Source organism: Myxine glutinosa, chromosome 4 (genome assembly GCF_964187855.1).
Source record: "Myxine glutinosa chromosome 4, kmMyxGlut1.1, whole genome shotgun sequence".
Taxonomy (NCBI): Eukaryota; Metazoa; Chordata; class Myxini; order Myxiniformes; family Myxinidae; genus Myxine; species Myxine glutinosa.
This window is the reverse complement of record NC_136264.1, coordinates 139,159,217-139,178,731: the sequence shown is the minus strand read 5'-3', so window position 1 is coordinate 139,178,731 and position 19,515 is coordinate 139,159,217.

Sequence of the window (19,515 nt, the reverse complement as noted above, 5' to 3'; positions counted from 1 at the left end):
TTCGCAGGTGATGGAGGAGAAGCGAAGAGGAAGAGGACCCGGTGTAAGTGGTGACCAATATGGTCGTGCGTATGATGCGCCAGGTGATTTAATAAGCTGGGGGGTCGAGATGGACCCGGGTGTTCGTGAGAGGCCGTTGGTGAAGTGTGCGACAGGTCTGGTGTGCGAAAAAGGAGGTGTGCGAGAAAGTCCGACCATGGGGTGTGTGAGGAAAAAGTGCGTGCCAAGGAGTGAGGGTGCTGGCGAGAGTGAGTCGGTCGGAGCGCGTGTGCGAGGGAGCACATGGAAGCGCGTAGTGAGGAGTGTTACGGAGGGTGTAAAGGGAGAATGCACGCCTCTGGTGAGTGTTACAGAGGATGTAACGGGAGAAGGTGTGCGAGAAAGATGTGTGACGGACAGGTGCATGGGGAAAGAGTGCGCTGTCAAAAGTAAGGAAGAATGCACGCCTGTGGTGAGTGTTACAGAGGGTGTGACGGGAGAGTGTGCGCAAGAGTGTGCGCGAGAAAGGTGTGTAACGGACAGGTGCATGAGGAAAGAGTGCGCTGTCGAGAGTAAGGGTGAGTGCGCTGTCAAGAGTGGAGGTGAGAGTAGTAAGAGTGACACGGAGCGTGAGTTGGTTGTGACAGGTGAGAAAGGATGTACACCTGGAATGGAAGGATGCACACCTGGAATGGTAGAGCGTGTGTGGGGATGCACACTTGAGCTGGTCGTGAGGCACGCGAGTGGGTGTGCGAATGAAAGCACACCTGTAATTGTCACAGAGGAGGTGACCGAGGAAGGGGCGCGAAGAGGTGTGTTGGTGAGGTGTGCGAGCGACGAATGTGTGCCAAAGTGTTCGGTGGTCAGGTGTGTGACCAAGGCTGTGAGTGGAATGAGTGTACCGAGGTGTGTAAGGAAAGGTACGAGGAGCATGGGAACAGCTGGAGGTATGAGCAAGAAAGGGGTAGCATATGCGTGTAAGCATGCAGGTGAAGCATCGACGGTAACTGGGTTAGCGGTTAGAGCGACTTATAGCCGAATCGGGCCCTCGGTGCGTGCCGGGCTTCGCGTGCCGCGAGAACCAGCGGGGATCCGAGCCACGGCGGGTTCGAAAGGACCGCCGTACGCGATCCACGCTGGGCCTCGCTTTGAACGGCCGCGTCCGTGCTCCACTAGGCGGAGCGGGCAGCCCGATAGGAAGGGTCGTCATGGCGACCACTTTTTGTTGAGACGTGCCGGCAGGTCGAGATCGGGACATTGGATGGCTCCACGCCGAGGTGGTGCGTGGGATCTCGGCCCGGGTAAGCCCCCGTCCCTGCACTGAGTGCCGGACGCATCCAGCCGCCGGCACAAAAGAACCTGCGTTCATGGCTCGGCTGTACGAAGCCGAGCTCTAGAAGGGAATTGGCGCACTGAGAGGATGTAATAAGTAGACGGGTGATGAGGATAGTGTTTTGGCCCCGAAATTAGAAAAAAGCAAAATTTGATGATTGGCAGTAATGATTGGCAGATAATGGGTAGAATTGGCAGTAAATGGAAAATTTTTGAATTGGCTGAAATTTGGTGTGCCAAATTGATAGTAGGACCTCCCCGATGTGGATGGATGGCAAATCCACCATCCCTCACAGACGGTGGGGCAAATGCGCTATAGTTTATGGGGTGTATGGCAGTGAAAACTAGCCCGGGTGGGTTAGGTTATATTGTTAGGGATCTAGCGAAGATGACATTAGGTAACGTTAAGGTTAGTTAGTGACTGATACCTGTAGTGGGGACGCAGGTAGATTAGTGTGGATGATAATGACGTGGGAGCGCAATAGTTTAAAGGGACGACTGGGAAGCGCAAGTTTCAGAGGGGAGTAGTTAGATGAGATGATGCTGTGTGAGAACTGGACAGGTGTGTGGAGCAGTGTATGAGTAGTGAGTGTTGTGGATCAGCGCGAATGCGCTTGGGGAGAGAAGGGTGCAGGTGGCACCTGGTGTGAGAGCACAGGTGTGCAAGTACAGGTGTGTGGAATACATGGAGCAGGGAATGAGTGGTGTGGAGAGAGTTGGAGTAAGTGGTACGGAGTGGTGTGCATGGTGCGAAGGTGTGGATGGGGGAAGAGTGGACCCCTTTCACGAGTACCCGGGGCGGGTAGTGTAAGTGTTAGGTAGAGGGTATAGGTAAATTGTGGTTGGATATTGGCATTTGTGGTGCGGTTGCAGAATGGTATTGTGGATGGGTGCATTAGTGTTGTGGAAATGGCTGGGCGTGTAGCCTGTTAGTGTGTGTAGTTGGTTTGGGCACTCCACCACTGTGAGGATGTCGGCCAGGTGAGACCGCAGGTGAGCTCTGGGAGCCGTTAGTGTCAGTGGGTGCCTGAGGATCCCGGGTGTGGATCGGGCAGCCCGTGCCAGAGAGGGCACTGAGGGGGTGAGAGTGCGAGAGGGCCTTCCCCAGTTAGTTAGGTTAGGGTGAGGAGCAGGTAAGCTCGGGTGGCAACTACAGTGGTGGAGGTGTGCAGGTGGGTAGACCTGCTGGGAGAGCTACACGTCACAGCCCAGAAATTGTGCGAGGGCACCGGGAGATGAATCGGGGGAGGTGAGACCCCAAAATGAGAAGCACCACAGTTTGGTCAATGGGAATTGGTTTTTAGAACCCATAGTGTAAGTTGGCCAATGGTTTGGCAGGAGAAAGACCCCGGGTAATGTAAAGTTGTTAAAGTCATTTAGGAAATAGTTAGGATTGATGAACCTGTCGCACCATACGCAGCCACTTGCCTGTGGTGATGATGACTCCACACCTGTGTTTCTTTGTTTTGTGTTGCAGGAAGTAAGGATTGCTGTTTGGATTTGTGAGACGCATCACGACGTGGATGAGACATTGGGGTGATTCCATCTCTCCCTCCTTAGGAGGGACTGATGATGAATTGGTGATGGCAAATTTTGATGTTGAATTGGAAATAGCAAATTTTGATGAGAGTTGGAAATGGCAAATTTGATTGGTTAGGAGGGAGAGAAGACGAATTTGGTTTATGGGAGGAACGGGGAAGACAGTAGGGACGTTTGTTGATTTGTAAAGTAGATGTTTATGGGTAGTGTTGTGTTTTGTGGATACAGTAAGGGGTAAGGGATGGGCAATGTAGGTTACCTGGTGGGGGGGGGGGGGGCGTACGGTAGGAACGTACCTGTCTCACCTGGTTCCCATGTGCCCCCAGTGTGCATCACCTTGTATTGCGTGCACTTTTGCGCCCTTACCACCTTACTCACTTGTCTTCTTTTTTTGTCTCCCACCTCCGAGGATCTGGCTTTGGGGCAGAGAGAGAGGAGAGAGAGGTGCTGGCTCCGCAGTTGTGGGCCTGTACTTTCGCTGCTTGCTGCCTGGATCGATACACCATATGGACCGCAATTTTTGTGGCCGCCCACCATGGACCGCAGTTCTTTTGCGGGCAAGCACCACCCGTTGATGGACCTCTGGGTCAACGTGGCACCTATGCCATAGAGGTGAACCACTATAGTTGGCCCCCTGACGGCCACAATTTAGAAATGGATGCGGTTGGCGCCTTTCTTTATTTTTGAAAGAAGCCAGAAGGCCAAGTACACCACATGAAGGCAAGACCAGCGGCAGAACATCGGCCGGCTGCGACACCACCGGTGACTATGAACACTTTATTGGTGCACCGGATGGTGCTGACTGTGTTATGGGGTGGTGCTTTTGGTGCTTGGATGGGGTGCTCTGCACATTATTAAAGGCCGTAAGGCCACAGGGCACTCGTGGGTTGGTGTATCGATGCTGGCATGCGTGCTCTCTCTATGCATAACATCTGCATGTGTTCCTCCAAAAACAGGTCCTGGATCGTAGTGTAAATATCAGTGTAGTCTTGTATAAATGATGCTCCCTACCGGCTGTATGTTTAGTTTGAGGATTCTTTCCGCGATTCGGTTATCCTGTGGGTGTGTTTCTGTGAGGAGAAGGGTGCAACGTTGCAGGGGGACATATTTACTCATTTGTGAACATCTGTAAAGCTGTCGCACTCAGGGTTGAGTTAATAGTAGAGGGAACTACATCGGAGTGCCACACTAACGTAGGTAAAAATTTATCGGGTCGGGACGCCCCGAGGTAGAGAAGGGTGCAATGTTGCGGATATGGGATTTGGCCTCCATCCATATCCACTTGTAAATATTCCCCTATTTCCCCAATACTTCCCCACTATCCCCAATCCCCCATTCCCTAGTCCCATTTTCTGTAAACAACACTCTGTAGAACCGACCTTCCCCTATTTCCCCCATTAAATGTCGCACCCAGGTTCACCGCATCTCACGTAGACAACTATAGGACACCTTGCTAGTTATTCTTAGTCTATGTCAGTTAAGGACTCGTTTCCATTAATTCTGACTCTTCGTTGCACCAGAATGTGATTGTATGGCACCGTTAGAAAGTTTAGGACCTCCCAATACCTCCCCGCAGCTCTTCCTCATGGTACAACAACAACTACAACAACAACAGCGGCGGCGGCGCGGGGAGTGTGCGTCCTCACTCCGGCTTGGTTAGCCGCCATTGAACATGTGCTCCGACGGGGTTACCACGCAGGGGCTCACTGTCAGCTCCTCGTCAAGGGCGGAGCCCGGTAACCCCCCGCGCCCAATGGAAGCGGCGGACCGATTCCATTTGGGGCGGAGCTAACGAGCCGAGGGCGTGTCACTCCCCGCTGGACATGCGCAGGAAGAGGGAGGTGACGTCAGATGCGCCTCAGCTTGGAGAGAAAAGGACGCCACCAACCGAGCGCTGCAATACCTCACCGCATCTCTGGACTGGACCGAGCTGTATTCTGCCCCTGAGCCAAGGTGCACCTTGTGCTATCGACTACCTGCCCTTCCCGCCATCAATCCCTGTGTAAGTCAGTCTTGTCCCGTTTGTCTGTGGTCTGTCGGGGATAGATAAGACTGTGTCTAAGTGCCCATCTTGCTGTGCTTTACCTCTTGCCGTGTAATCTACCCGTTTCTGCATAACCAATATTATATCCTCCTCCGGAGGTCTTGAGAACTGTACCCCTTGTGTCGTTGCCTTAATCCCAGCCGTTGTGTCCTTTCCTTCATTGATTTAGCATAGCGCGATTCGGCCAACGTTCGAGTGGAATCGGGCGGGATAGGGTTCTAATCGGGGAGTAACTGTGCGGACGCGGTCATACCAAACCGCTCGGTAAACTAACATCTAAAACCGCGTCTGTAACATATATATATATATATATATATACATATATATATATACATACATACATATATATATACATACATATATATATATATATATATACACACACATATACATATATACATACATACATACATACATACATACTAGTGTGGATCGGCTGGCTACACTTGCCTGACCACATGTCGCTGCAGAGGTGTGGACTTGTTTAAACTGAGGATAATGACCTGACAGCGTAAAAAGATTGTAAAATAACATCAAATATTCATTTGTAAGGCGATTAACATATCACCATGCAAAAATGCAAAATGCAACATATCACTATACAAATACAAAAATGGGTGGGGGGGGGGGGGGTGCGAGGGGGAGAGAGAGGGGTGTTTTAAAACTTCTAACATTCACTTATCAATTGAAGTTCCTCTTTTAGTATATTTTTTTCAAAGTTTAAACGATAATGAACAGTCTCTAGAGCACAGTGCGCCATCTGCGCCACTGTATGGTAAGTTGTGAGGCCTAAGTATTGTCGTGTGACTGCACTCAGTTAATACCAGGAGCATCATGGATAGCAAATCGAGCGTTAATTTGAGGCGTTCAGTTCAAATACGGATTTTATATCTACACGTGGGAAAAAGGGAGGAGAAGAAGAAGAAGATGGAATTTTACCTGTCGGTCCCGCAAAGCAGTTCCGATCCTGCTGGAAATAACTCAAACGAAAACGGAATTAAAATGTACAACAAGTCAGGAGACAACGATGGTTCACGAGCGAGCGGTATTCAATGACAAAGGACGGACTATAACCGAAACAGGCCCGGACAGGCCAGGCCCAGAAATGTCAAAACGAAGGTTACTGACCTTGACATGAGATAGAAAATAATGTATAATCAGTTATGAGGTTAGTTAGCTACACAATACCGAAAATTCGGTTTGATTCTGACAACTTTGAAACTTGACCTTTGTGACCTTCAAAGGTCAAAGGTCGAAGGTTCTGAAATTTGTTGGAAAACTTGTATTTCATGATGTATGTGATAATATAAGATCATGTACGACATTTCACCATATCAGGAAGCGAACAATGTAATAAAACCATCAAAAATCGACTTTTCTAAATTTCGTGACCTTGTGACCTTGACCATGGGGCGCAAATGAAAAATCGAGCTACGTGGGGCTAGACACATGACATTGGCCTAAACAAATACCGAAACTCCTGTCAGATTCCTCCAACTCCCTCGGAGAAGATGTAGCTTGAACTCGATTACCCCCTAAAAAGACATCTTTTTCGGGCGTCGCTCCGCCCACAATGGGCGCAATACGCCCACTCTAGGCAGGACACAACTAGATCATGATATCAACCTCGCACACAAGTTTCATCAAGATCGGATCATATCATCGTGTAGTTATGCTGCGGACAGACAGACACACACACACACACATGACGAATATAGTGGTCACTCTGTTTGATAACTCGTGAACCAAAAATAACAGGTTTATTTAACTGAACCCAATAACAAGGAAAACGCGATGCTTACTAACTAGGGTTCCTATTTGGAGCGCTCCCACACCAGACTTGCACACAGACGAAGGGATAATTTAAATGAAAAGAAACGTTGTGTGTTTTATTGTGAGGACTTAACTCGGCTGGTGTGTCAGGGATCGTCAGGCCCCAAGTGCGCAGTCCCGACGCGGCTCCGGTTGGCGGGAAAACAGCCCGATGTTGGCGCGAAAACAGGCCTCGCTATACGGTCCGTCTCACTCTACAGCACTCGTACACAGGCACCAGGAGCAAGATGTCGAGGGCAGAGGTGGGCGAGAGGAGTAAGAGGTCGAGGGCAAAGGTGGCGAGAGGAGCAAGAGGTCGAGGGAGAGGAATCACGAGGCAGCAGAGGGAAGAGGTCCTGGCACGAAGTGATCCAAAACGAGAAGGGTAAAATGCCGGCCAGCCAGATATTTTATTGGCCATCTCATGAAGTCAGCTGTCCTCTCCACCAATCAGCATGCCGCTTCTTACTTGCCCCTGACGTCATCGGTGGTACCTGGCCAATCGGCGCTCTGCTTCCCCCTCGGCCTTGCTTCCACCAATCAGTGGCCAGCTTCTTGCCCCTCCCCTGGCCAATCACCAGTCCTTCCTTACTCTAGCCTTTGGTTGGTCGACTCCTGCCCAATAGTCAATCCTTCTGGGCGTGGCTCCCGGCCTGCCTGTGCTATGCGTGTTGCTATACCAGTTGGTGATGTAGCTGGCTGCAGTTCCATCAGCATTTCTCCGAACTGGCTTCCGGTGAGTTTTACTGTGGGGGGAATTAATTAGTATGTGTGTGTGTGTTATTGGGCCTTTCCTGCTCTACGTGTCTAGTGCATTGCCATACGGGACAAAGGATAGATCACAGGACTCATGAACAGGGGAATTAGCATAATCCCTACACTAGTTATCACAAAGATCATCCTTGTATGATCACAAAGATACACTTATGTGAACAAACCGCCTAAACAAAATGACATGTGGGGTTCCCTATCACGACAATCGGAGCATGATACCTACACAGATCTACCTGATCTATATATCACTCTACCACTAAATTCATAACAGTATTGACATCTGTAAACTATCAAAGACTATGCCTAGTATGGCAATTTAACTGAATAAAAGAAGAGGCCAGGGTTGTTTAAATGATGTTGACGAATGTAAACTAGCAGATAATGTCAAGTGTGAGAAAAAAATAGAATAAGAGGGGTGTCATGTTCCACTGTTATCCACTTTTGCTTTAATGCTTGCCAAACCTGATATGGTGCTTTGCGTTTGCAAACCATTCTCCAAATATCACAAGCCACCACTTCTTAAATGTTTGTGTATACATCATGAGGTGGTACAATGGAGGCAACCAATCATAATTGGAGGGAAAGGTAGAAGAATAAAGCGATATGTGAGGTGTGATCAGTAAATTGAAGCTCAACATTTACCAAAAAAAATAATAATAAAAGTTTTAAATTTTCTCTGCATGTTTTTACTACTTAAAAAGAAAAATCTGCATAAATTCAGCAAATAATTAACTTTTCAACTAAAAATCCCCTCGTTTTGATTATATCAGCTAGGCCATACACCTATTGATCAACCACTGCAGCAGTTTTGGGGCTAGTTAGAGACGCTAGTTATGTATGGAAGGACATGAATGATGGATGACAACAAAAAAGCATCAAACAGAACTATTCCCGTATCCATGTCAATGAAGGGTCACAGGCTGAATTATGCTTAAATAGTGTGTACACAGTCTGAAACCACTGATGGATGACAACATCTTAGATGTGAGGGATCCCTGGGTCGCTCCCGGGAGATCGATCGGCCATCTCCGTGCTGCGGGCCTGCTCGAGCAGAACTGACCCGGGCTAATCAACACCAACAACTGATGGATGACATCAGTCACCAAAATATTCAAATAGTGACGTAATCCACAAACCTGCTTAAGATTCAGTTTTCATCGCTTTATGGATTTCATTTTCAGTTATATTTCTTTCGTTAATATTGATTCCTTGTCAGATGACTTCAGTCTTGCTTACCAAGAGCCAGATGGGAAGAAATGGGAGATGTTAACCCTACTGTTGATGTAGTTAACTGGGTACTCTGATGTCCACGTGTGTTAAACACGATAACAGATCATCAACATCTTTGTTACGTGACATTTTCTTCTCAAAATTAGGATTGAAAACCGCTTCTCCTGAGGAAGGCTCGCTGGGGCTTGACATGAAAAGAAATCAATATGTGACTGAAGCTGCCAGCTACAGAACAGATCTGGGGAAGTGTGGGTGGAAGAGTGGGGAGCGGGGGGGGGGTAACAGCCCAGCAGGAGCAGACCGGGTATGAGTGAAGCCATCATCTGATTTTGTATTAATTTAATATTATTAAATGTGAGTCTGCCTTCAATCACCGACTAAACAGCTGAGACTCAAAGTATCAAATACCACAGTGTGGCAACATATAAATTACATAATCTATTTACTTGATCTGTGTCTGTTAGACATCAAACGCATTACCCATTACCAAAGGCCCCCCCCCCCCTAGTAAAAAATGAAAAATGTTCATAAATAACCAACTAAAATGCACCAATCATAGACAAGTAATCCTACAGTGCAGGAGGCAGGAATTTGCACTTTATCCACATGGAAAACCTGCCAAAAGGCAAAGATGATCTTCCCAAGGTCACGAGATATCTATCACATCCACCAGCAAGTGCAGAAAGTTAGGAAAACCAACTGAACTTCTTCCAAGCACAGCGCAATTAATAATGCAACATTTGCCTGTGAACAGAAGAACAGTTTAAAGTGGGATCTTTTTTTCCCCCTAGAATTGAACTTAGACTTGATGTATCGGCAGTTTTCATTCTCGAGGAAGTTGCACAACAGCTGAGTTTACACATTGGTTCAATAATAAAAACACAGGATTTCACCATTTCGAATGTGCCGTCGCATGCTGTTTGGAATTACGTTCGAATTTTGTGTCGTCAGAATGCTGTCTTCCATGTAAAGAAAGTGGGAATATTTGGTGAAGATAGAAAGGGTGAGGGGAAGAATGGCAGAGTAAGAGTAGGGGGAGGTGGACGGAAATGTGTGCGGAGCGAGAGGGTGGAAACACCAACTCGGAAAGGAAGAGGTGGGCTTGGAAAGGGTTAACAAGGGTAGAAAAGATCCACTTGATATGCTTATAAGAAATTGGATGGTCTGAGATGGTGTCCAACAGATGTCTTGAAGCCCTCGATGCCGAGAGGGAAGAGTGACATTGAATACACTGAGGAAGTTCGCTCAACAGCAAAGGAAAAGAGGGAACGAATGAGTGCAGGTGAGTAGCGAGTCTGTCACGACCTCTACTGGACCGACTATATAGCTTGGCTTTGCTATATGATCAGCCCAGGAGAGGTTGTGATTGATGGTGCGGTTGAGAACTTCAAATGGCTGAACCTCTTGCAGTAGCTGACCATGGGAGGATTCATTGGAACATCGGTTCCATTTGATGATCTTTCCAGAGTGACAGAATGAGAGTGTGAGTTTTCCAAGAACGAAAATCATATTCCATTTGTCAGACCAGCATTGAATCAATTCCTGATCAGTAGAGAGTGGCGCAGCTCCTGCGTGCCCACCATTGGGTTGGGGGTACTAAGCCGCATAATGTGGAATTCATCTGCAAAAAGTCAGAGGTAATTTTCCATATCATCAGAGGTCGTTTATGTAAATGTGGAACAAGATTGGGCTTAATACACTGCCTTGGGAGATCCCAGCCTTGACTGCAAAAGGAACAGCTGGAGTGCCATTGACAGTATTGCATCGACTGTGGGAGTCGAGGAAGTTAGAAGGTCTGAAGGTGGCCTTATCTGCTGCAGGCAGTGACCTTGGCTGACAGTGTTGGACACCAGGGTGCCATTACTGCACAATATATATCCATGGAGAATGTCCTGACCTCTTGTTCGAGATTTACAGTCTCCTTCCATGCCCGAGAGAGCAGTAGCATGGCAATTATTGAGTGACTGGGACAGAATCCAAATTGATATTCCGACATGAGACTGTTTAAAAAGAGGAAAGACGAGATCAGAAGTGATGATAAATTTCCATATAATTGGAAGTAGGTTTGCTGGTCTGTCATTGAAAGATTTGTTTTGTTCAAAACCTAGTGATGTTAGCCGACTTCCAAGTAGAGGGGAGGTGGTCAAAGGAGTTGGAAAGGCTGAAGAGCCAAGAGAGAAGAGAAACAAGAACATAAGCACAGGGTTTGAGAACATTGACACTGATATCATCTGGGACCATTGCTGAAACAGTGTTGAGCGTGTACAAAACTCTCTACCTTTTTGGTTGACAAAGACAAAAAGTCCATTGGACAGTAGGTACCGGGATGTAAGATGGGGACAAGCAAGGTGAGTCGGCTCCATTAATTTTGGAGGTTGCGACAATCTGCCTTATCGTCAGCAGAGTCTGTGTCAATGTCCTTTGAGATAACGGAGGGGATGAAGAAGAAGCATGTGCCAGAGACAGACCTGATAAGGCGCACCATGACTGAGGAAGGATACCAGTTGGAGAGTTCAGCCTTGCGATTAACCAGATGATATAAACCAGTGAACTGACATAACATAATTTTGTGTTCAAGAGCACATTTTTATTTTAAATACATGGTCTAAAGGTTCTCGCTGGAGCCGACACCGACACTAACACACACTAACACTGACACTGACACAGACTGACACAGACTGACACAGACTGACACACACTGACGCTCAAACACACTGACACTCAAACACACTGACACTCAAACACACTGACACTCACACTGACACTCACACCGACACTCACACCGACACTCACACCGACACACACACACACCGACACACACACACACCGACACACACACACCGACACACACACACCGACACACACACACCGACACACACACACACCGACACACACACACCGACACACACACACCGACACACACACACCGACACTCATACCGAAACTCACACCGGCACTCACACCGACACTCACACCGACACTCACACCGACACTCACACCGACACTCACACCGACACACACACCGACACACACACTGACACACACACTGACACAGACTGACACAGAGTGACACAGACTTACACAGACTGACACACACTGACACTCAAACACACTGACACTCAAACACACTGACACTCAAACACACTGACACTCAAACACACTGACACTCAAACACACTGACACTCAAACACACTGACACTCAAACACACTGACACTCACACTGCCGCACACTGCCACACACTGCCACACACTGGCACACACTGGCACACACTGACACAGATTGACACAGATTGACACAGATTGACACAGACTGACACACACTGACACACACGCTGACACACACGCTGACACACACGCTGACACACACGCTGACACTCACGCTGACACTCACACTGACACTCACACTGACACTCGCACACAGCTTGGGAGAAGTGGACTCACTTCCTGGGATTCTATATTCCTTCCCGGGAAGATAGAGTATTCCACATCCCTAAAGGAATGCAGACGAGATGTACAAGATAACGATTTTAATCCGAATGTGACATCCCCTTCTGGTAACTTGTACATCACAGTCACTCCGAACTACTGAGACGATTCTGTGTCAGCAACTAGGACTTTTGAATAACCCTAACCCAAACAACGAACTCTAACCCTAACAACTAACTCTAACCCTAACCCTAACCTTAACTCTAACCCAAACAACTAACTCTAACCCTAACTCAGTGTTGATAAGCTCATAAATTATAAATTCATAAAGGATTATCCCCCATCCCCCAGTCCCCTCTTCCCACTGTTCTCTTTGTTCTGTTATGTTCGCTCAATTCGGTGTTCTCTTCGGTTCTAACTCTTCCACGAGCCATGACCCTGTGCCCCGATCCCCCGAAAACTCTTATCAGCACTCGCTCGTGGATGCAAATTCACTCATGGCATCATCCAGGAAATTAAAGCTTTCAAAAGGTCCCATGACGATACTTATCATTTTCTTCAGCTGGATTTCCGAGGATGTTGGATATGACCCCATACTGCGCCATGCTGCTCCTTTTCAGGCAGCATGTTCCTTCCTGGAGTCAGCTGTCCTCTTATCAGGGGACATGAGGCCAGCTGTCTTATGTCTGCGAGCAGATGCTTGTGGACGTCAACGATCCCATGGTGCTATTTGGGAGGAAATACTCCATTGTGTGCCAATATTATGGACAGATTCCATATTTCTTCCTGCTTGGTTTGCAGCATTAATCATCTATGGTAGAGATGGTCTCTCACTCTGTCTGGTCCTCTCGGGATTAAATGGATAATGATTAGAGAGTGGGCCAAGCGTTGAGTAATACTCGTCTCATGTATGAGGAGTGTATGAAAGACTAAATGAATGAATGTACAAATGAAATTATATATATATATATACATGTATATGTGTAAATTATATATGATATTGAAGCACGCGGTGATACGCGCGTGACTTGCTACCAAGGAGAAAGCGGACAACGCGGTAAGTTTATAGTTCTTTATTCCAAAGAGGTCACTGCAGCACTGGCGCGCTCCGGGCTGCGCGCCCGGTGTATATCCTGAGGCCACGCCTACCCCTCGGGCCTGGCCGCCGCCCACCTGGTGCACGGAATGACGTCACCACGCCAGTGGGCTTTCGTGTACGTCACCACGCCAGTGGGCTTTCGTGTACGCCACACGCACCCCCCCATAATTTCCGCGCACCTGGAGGGCCAGTTTGCGGGGCAAACGGATGACCCGGCCGAAGCGCCCTCTGGTGACCGGCGGCGTCCGGGGTGCAGGGATGCCAGGTGGGATGCCCCCGGCTGTACCCGGGATGGGTGCCGGACCGGGGGGCGGCGTGCCTGCGGTGCTGGGCGGTGCCGGGGGTCCGCCCGCAGGGGGGCAGCCCCGACGCGGGGGCCGAGCCACTGGCGGTGGGTGGTCCACATCGAGGTGGGCCGGCTTGAGGCGGTCTATGGAGACCCGGTCAGGAGTGCCGCCGATGTCCAGGGTGAAATGTTTCACCCCGGTCTCCAGCACGCGGAAAGGCCCGTCGTACGGGGGCCGCAGTGGTGTCCGGTGGGCATCGTGCCGGACGAAGACGTACTCCGCGATGCGGAGCTCCGGGACGACGTGTGTAGGAGGGTGCCCGTGGTGCGCCGTCGGCACCGGGGCGAACCTCCGGGCGGTCTCCTGCAGCGCAGAACGCACCTGCGCCACGGACCAAGGTGACGTGGGGTCGGGGAGGAACTCGCCCGGCACCCGCAGCGGTTGTCCAAAGACCAACTCCGCCGCAAATGCGCGCAGGTCCTCCTTGGGCACCGTCCGGAGGCCCAGCAGGACCCAGGGGAGCCTGTCGACCCAGCCGCCATCGCGGAGGGTGGCCCGGAGCGCGGCCTTCAACGAGCGGTGGAATCGCTCGCACAGGCCATTGGCCTGGGGGTGGTAGGCCGTGGTTCGGTGCAGCTGGACCCCGAGCCCCCGCGGCCCAGAGCTCTGAGGTGAACTGGAGGCCGCGGTCGGACGAGATGTCCGAGGGGGCGCCGAACCGGGCGACCCAGGTGGTGGTGAACGCCTGCGCGACGTCTGCCACCGTCATCGCCGCCAAAGGCATGGCTTCCGGCCACCAGGTGGTGTGGTCCACCATGGTAAGGACATGGGTGAAACCCTGCGAGGGGGGCAGAGGTCCCACCAGGTCCACGTGCACGTGGTCGAACCGACGTTCCGGCACCGTAAACGGGGCCAAGGGGGCCTGGGTGTGCCGGTGCACCTTCGCGCGCTGGCACGCGAGGCACGTCCTGGTCCAACCGCGGACGGCCTTCCGGAGGCCATGCCAGACAAACTTGTCGGCGGCCAACCTCTGGGAGGCCTTCGTGCCCGGGTGGGACAGGCCGTGGATGGCGTCAAAAACCTGGCGCTGCCAGCCTGCGGGCACGATGGGGCGAGGCCACCCGGGGGAGACGTCGCAAACGAGGGCCGTGCCCGCGCCGTCGAAAGGCACCTCGGTGAGGCGGAGGCCCGTGATGGCGGTCCGCAAGGCCTGGACCCCGGGGTCGGCGGCCTGGTCTGCCGCCATCCGGGCATAGTCGATGCCAAGGTGGACTGCGTGGGCGACGGCCCAGGAAAGGCAGTCGGCCACTGGGTTGTCCTTTCCCGCGACGTGACGGATGTCCGTCGTGTACTCGGACACGGCCGCGAGGTGATGCTGTTGCCGGGCCGACCACAGCTCGGCGACCTTGCCCATCGCGAAAACCAGCGGCTTGTGGTCGACGAAGGCCGTGAACGCACGGCCCTCGAGCAGATGGCGGAAGTGCCTGACCGCCAGGTGGAGCCCGAGCAACTCACGGTCGAAGGTACTGTACCGGCGTTCGAGCGGGCGAAGCTGCCGGCTAAAGAACGCCAGCAGTTGCCAAGCACCACACACCCATTGCTCGTGCACCGCGCCCACCGCGTAGTCCGAGGCGTCGGTGGTGAGGGCGATTGGTGCATCGGGCGCCGGGTGCACGAGCATGGTGGCGTTGGCCAAGGCGAGCTTCGCGCCTGAGAACGCCGCGTCCATCTGCTCGGTCCAGGTAACGTCACCTTTGCCCGGCTTCCCTCTAAGGGCCTCATGTAAGGGGCGCAGGAGCTGGGCGATGCGGGGCAGGAACCGATGGTAAAAGTTTACCATGCCCAGGAACTCCTGGAGCCCCCTGATCGTGCGGGGGCACAGAAACCCCTTCAGCACCTCCACCTTGGCCGGTAGGGGGACGGCCCTGTGCCTGGTGATGCGGTGTCCCAAAAAGTCGATTTCAGCGACACCGAACCGGCACTTGGCGGGGTTCACGATCAGGCCATGCTGGCCCAGACGTTCGAAGAGCGTGGAGGGTGACGAAGGTGCTCTTCGCGGGACGAGCTGGCGACGAGGATGTCGTCCAGGTAGACATACAAAAAATCCAAGCCACGCAAGACGCTGTCCATGAGGCGCTGGAACGCCTGAGCTGCATTTTTCAGACCGAAGGGCATCCGAAGAAATTCGAAAAGCCCGAATGGCGTGATGACAGCCGTCTTCGGGATGTCCTCCGGCCTGACAGGGACCTGATGGTAGCCGCGTACGAGGTCCACCTTTGAAAAGAAGGACATCCCCGCCAACCGGGCGGAGAAGTCCTGGATGTGGGGGACGGGGTAGCGGTCGGGGGTGGTGGCGTCGTTGAGGCGCCGGTAGTCCCCGCATGGTCGCCATCCCCCGCCGGGCTTGGGCACGATGTGGAGCGGGGACGCCCACGCGCTCTCGGAGCGCCGCACGATGCCGAGCCGCTCCAGCATAGCGAACCCCGCTTTAGCTACGGCGAGCTTCGTCGGCTCGAGGCGGCATGCCCGGGCATAGACCGGTGGCCCGGCGGTGGGGATGTGATATTCCACCCCGTGCTTGATGGTCCCCGCCGAGAAGGTGGGCCGCATGAGGGCCGGGAAACCCGCGAGGAGGCGGGTGAATTCGTCCGCTGCCGGAAGCGTACAGATGAACCTGGCCGGAATGGAACCGCTCGGCGAGCCGCTTGGTGAGCTGCTCAACGAGGTGGGCAGCGCACATGCGAGCGAGCTGAACGTCTCAGCCTGGACGAGCCTTCTGCGCTTTACATCGACCAGTAAGCCATTAGCACTTAAGAAGTCCGCGCCGAGCAGTGCCATGGGCACGTCTGCCGTAACGAACGACCAACGGAAAACCTGACCTCCGAACTGCAGGGAGAGACAGCGTTTTCCGTACGTGCGTATTGACGTACCATTGGCCGGAAGCAGCGCGGGACCTTGGCCCGCGGTGTGCTTGTCGGACGTCCCGGCAGGAACGACACTCACCTGCGCCCCCGTGTCGCACAGGTAATGGCGCCCGGACAAGGTGTCCGTTATATACAGAAGGCTGTTTGAATTGCCGACGCTCACCGTTCCCACCGAGCGCCGGCTCGCCTGTTTCCCGACCCGCCGAATGAGCACGGCGGGTGACACTGCCGAGCCTCGTGGCCGAACTTGGCGTGGAAGAAACAACAGGCGGGCAGCTGCGGCGTCGGAGGCCGCGGTTTTCTTCGCGGCGGCGGCGGTGGTGGTGGGTGGGGCGTGATGGCGGACACGAGGTGCGGTGCATCGGGGAAAGCCTCGGGAGCCTCGGGAGCGGCAACCGCGCCAAGACTCGCCTGCGTGTCCAAAGCCGCGTAGTATTTGTCGGCCTCAGCAGCGAGCGCACGGGGTTCCGTTAACGCGGAACCAGCCAAAGCGAGGCGGACTCGTGCTGGCAGCTGGCATCAAAACAACGCCCGGAATAGAGCGTTCGGGGTTTTGTCGCCCATGAGCGCCAGCATATGGTCCATACGGACCGACGGTCGCATGTCCCCGATCTCGGGGAGGTCCAAGAGGCGATCGGCCCGTGCGTCCACCGTAAGGCCGAACGTGGCAAGGAGGAACAGCTTGACCGCCTCGTACTTGCCGTTGGCAGGTGGATCCCTTAGGACCGATACGACGTGGGTGGCCGTGCCGGGACTGAGGGCGGCGACCATGTGGCAGTACATGGTCTCGTCCACCGTGATGCCTCGAAGTCGGAACTGGGCTTCCGCCTGCAGGAACCAAACTTCGGCTTGTGACTCCCAGAATTTGGGGAGCTTGATGGAGACCACCTTGGTAGCCATTGTTGCGGCGGTTTCGGGTAGTCAGCGACGGCTGACTCGAATGTCGGAGGTCACCAATGAAGCACGCGGTGCTACGCGCGTGACTTTCTACCAAGGAGGAAGGTCTCCCCCTACCTCTCCTCTCCTCCCCCTACCTCTCCTCTCCTCTACCTCTTCTAACCCTCTCCCACTACCTCCCCTCGCCTTCACCCTACCTCTTCTAACCCTCCCCCACTACCTCTCCTCTCCTTCCCCCTACCTCTTCTAACCCTCCCCCACTACCTCTCCTCTCCTTCCCCCTACCTCTTCTAACCCTCCCCCACTACCTCTCCTCTCCTTCCCCCGACCTCTTCTAACCCTCCCCCAATACCTCTCCTCTCCTTCACCCTACCTCTTCTAACCCTCCCCCACTACCTCTCCTCTCCTCCCCCCTACCTCTCCTCTCCCCTACCTCTCCTCTCCTCCTCTCCCCTACCTCTCCTCTCCTGTCCTCCCCCCCTACCTCTCCTCGCCCCCCTACCTCCCCTCTCCTTCCCCCTACCTCTCCTCTCCTCCCCCCTACCTCTTCTCCTCCTCTCCCCTACCTCTCCTCTCCTGTCCGCCTCCTCCTACCTCTCCTATCCCCCCTCCCTCTCCTCTCCTCCCCCATACCTCTCCTCTCCTCCCCCCTACCTCTCCTCCCCTACCTCTCCTCCCCCTACCTCTCCTCCCCCTACCTCTCCAGTCCTCCCCCTACCTCTCCAGTCCTCCTGCTACCACTCCAGTCCTCCCCCTACCACTCCTCTCCTCCCCCTACCACTCCTCTCCTACCACTCCTCTCCTCCCCCTACCACTCCTCGCCTCCCCCTACCTCTCCTCTCCTCCCCCTACCTCTCCTCTCCCCCCCTACCTCTCCTCTCCCCTACCTCTTCTAACCCTCTCCCACTACCTCCCCTCGCCTTCCCCCTACCTCTTCTAACCCTCCCCCACTACCTCTCCTCTCCTTCCCCCTACCTCTTCTAACCCTCCCCACTACCTCTCCTCTCCTTCCCCCTACCGCTTTTAACCCTCCCCCACTACCTCCCCCACTACCTCTCCTCTCCTCCCCCCACATCTCGTCTCCCTTTTCCCCATCGCCATGACACGCGCTTCCGATAAAATGAGTGCGAGTTCCATGTCGCATTGTCGCCCTGCACCTATGACAGCGAGTAAGAGCGGCCGATGGAACGAGGTAACACCGTTACCGGTACCTAGTTACATCGGCCGTTTTTACTCACGGTGCGTGGATAGATCGTGGATAGACATAATATAACGGTCTATCCACGCACCGTGTCTATGCAAACTTTCATCAAAGTTGACTTCTGATACCAACCCATCACCTGACCTGCGGCGCCTCATCCATTGCAGGTAGTGGAAATCAAACAATCACAGGTGCTGCTTGACCCGGGCCGCGCAAAGTTCTGCGTGAAGGTGTATATAGTAATTAAAACCTTAACATGAGCACAGGTGTTGGTAAATAAATCAAAACCTCTCCCATTGATCACGACCAGGTGAGGACCAACATGAACACACAGATTGCTCTACCTGTTACGCACCTCACCGGGCAGCTGTAGGTGGACGTAGCAGGTAGCAGGTAGAGCGGTAGGCAATGCACATTACTCATGATTAAGCAATGCTTGTCATATATCGGGATTCCGCGAGGTCTCTCCCGGTTGTGATTACGAAGTCGGTGTTAGCTCCTTCCAGGTGGGAAACGGACGAGGTGTGTGCGAGGTCGTCATGGCAACGAAGGAAACGTAGGTAATGGACATTGGGCTTGGGCGGTGTGAGAGCATCGGGGAGGTTATAATCGCACCTCGAAAACACAGGGACTATGACGGACGAGGTGAGCAAGAGTGGTGAGAGAAGATAACGTTGTTATTTGTGGTTGTGGTGATGGAGTCATGGTGGTAGTTGGTAGGCTACGTCTAACTATGGGCCTATCGTGTCCCGGAACGGTGGTGACAAATGTCTGTCGTGATTGATGAAGATCGAGATTTACAAAGACTGAAGGATCAAAGGGATGTTAATGGAGTTAACATGTAGTTGTTTGTTGTGGAGGTGGTGATGAGGCTGTTGATGATTGTTATGGCGTCCATCATGGTAGTGAGGGTACGGAATGGCTGATACTCACAGTAGTATTGAAGAACGAGACAACTAATAGTAGCGATG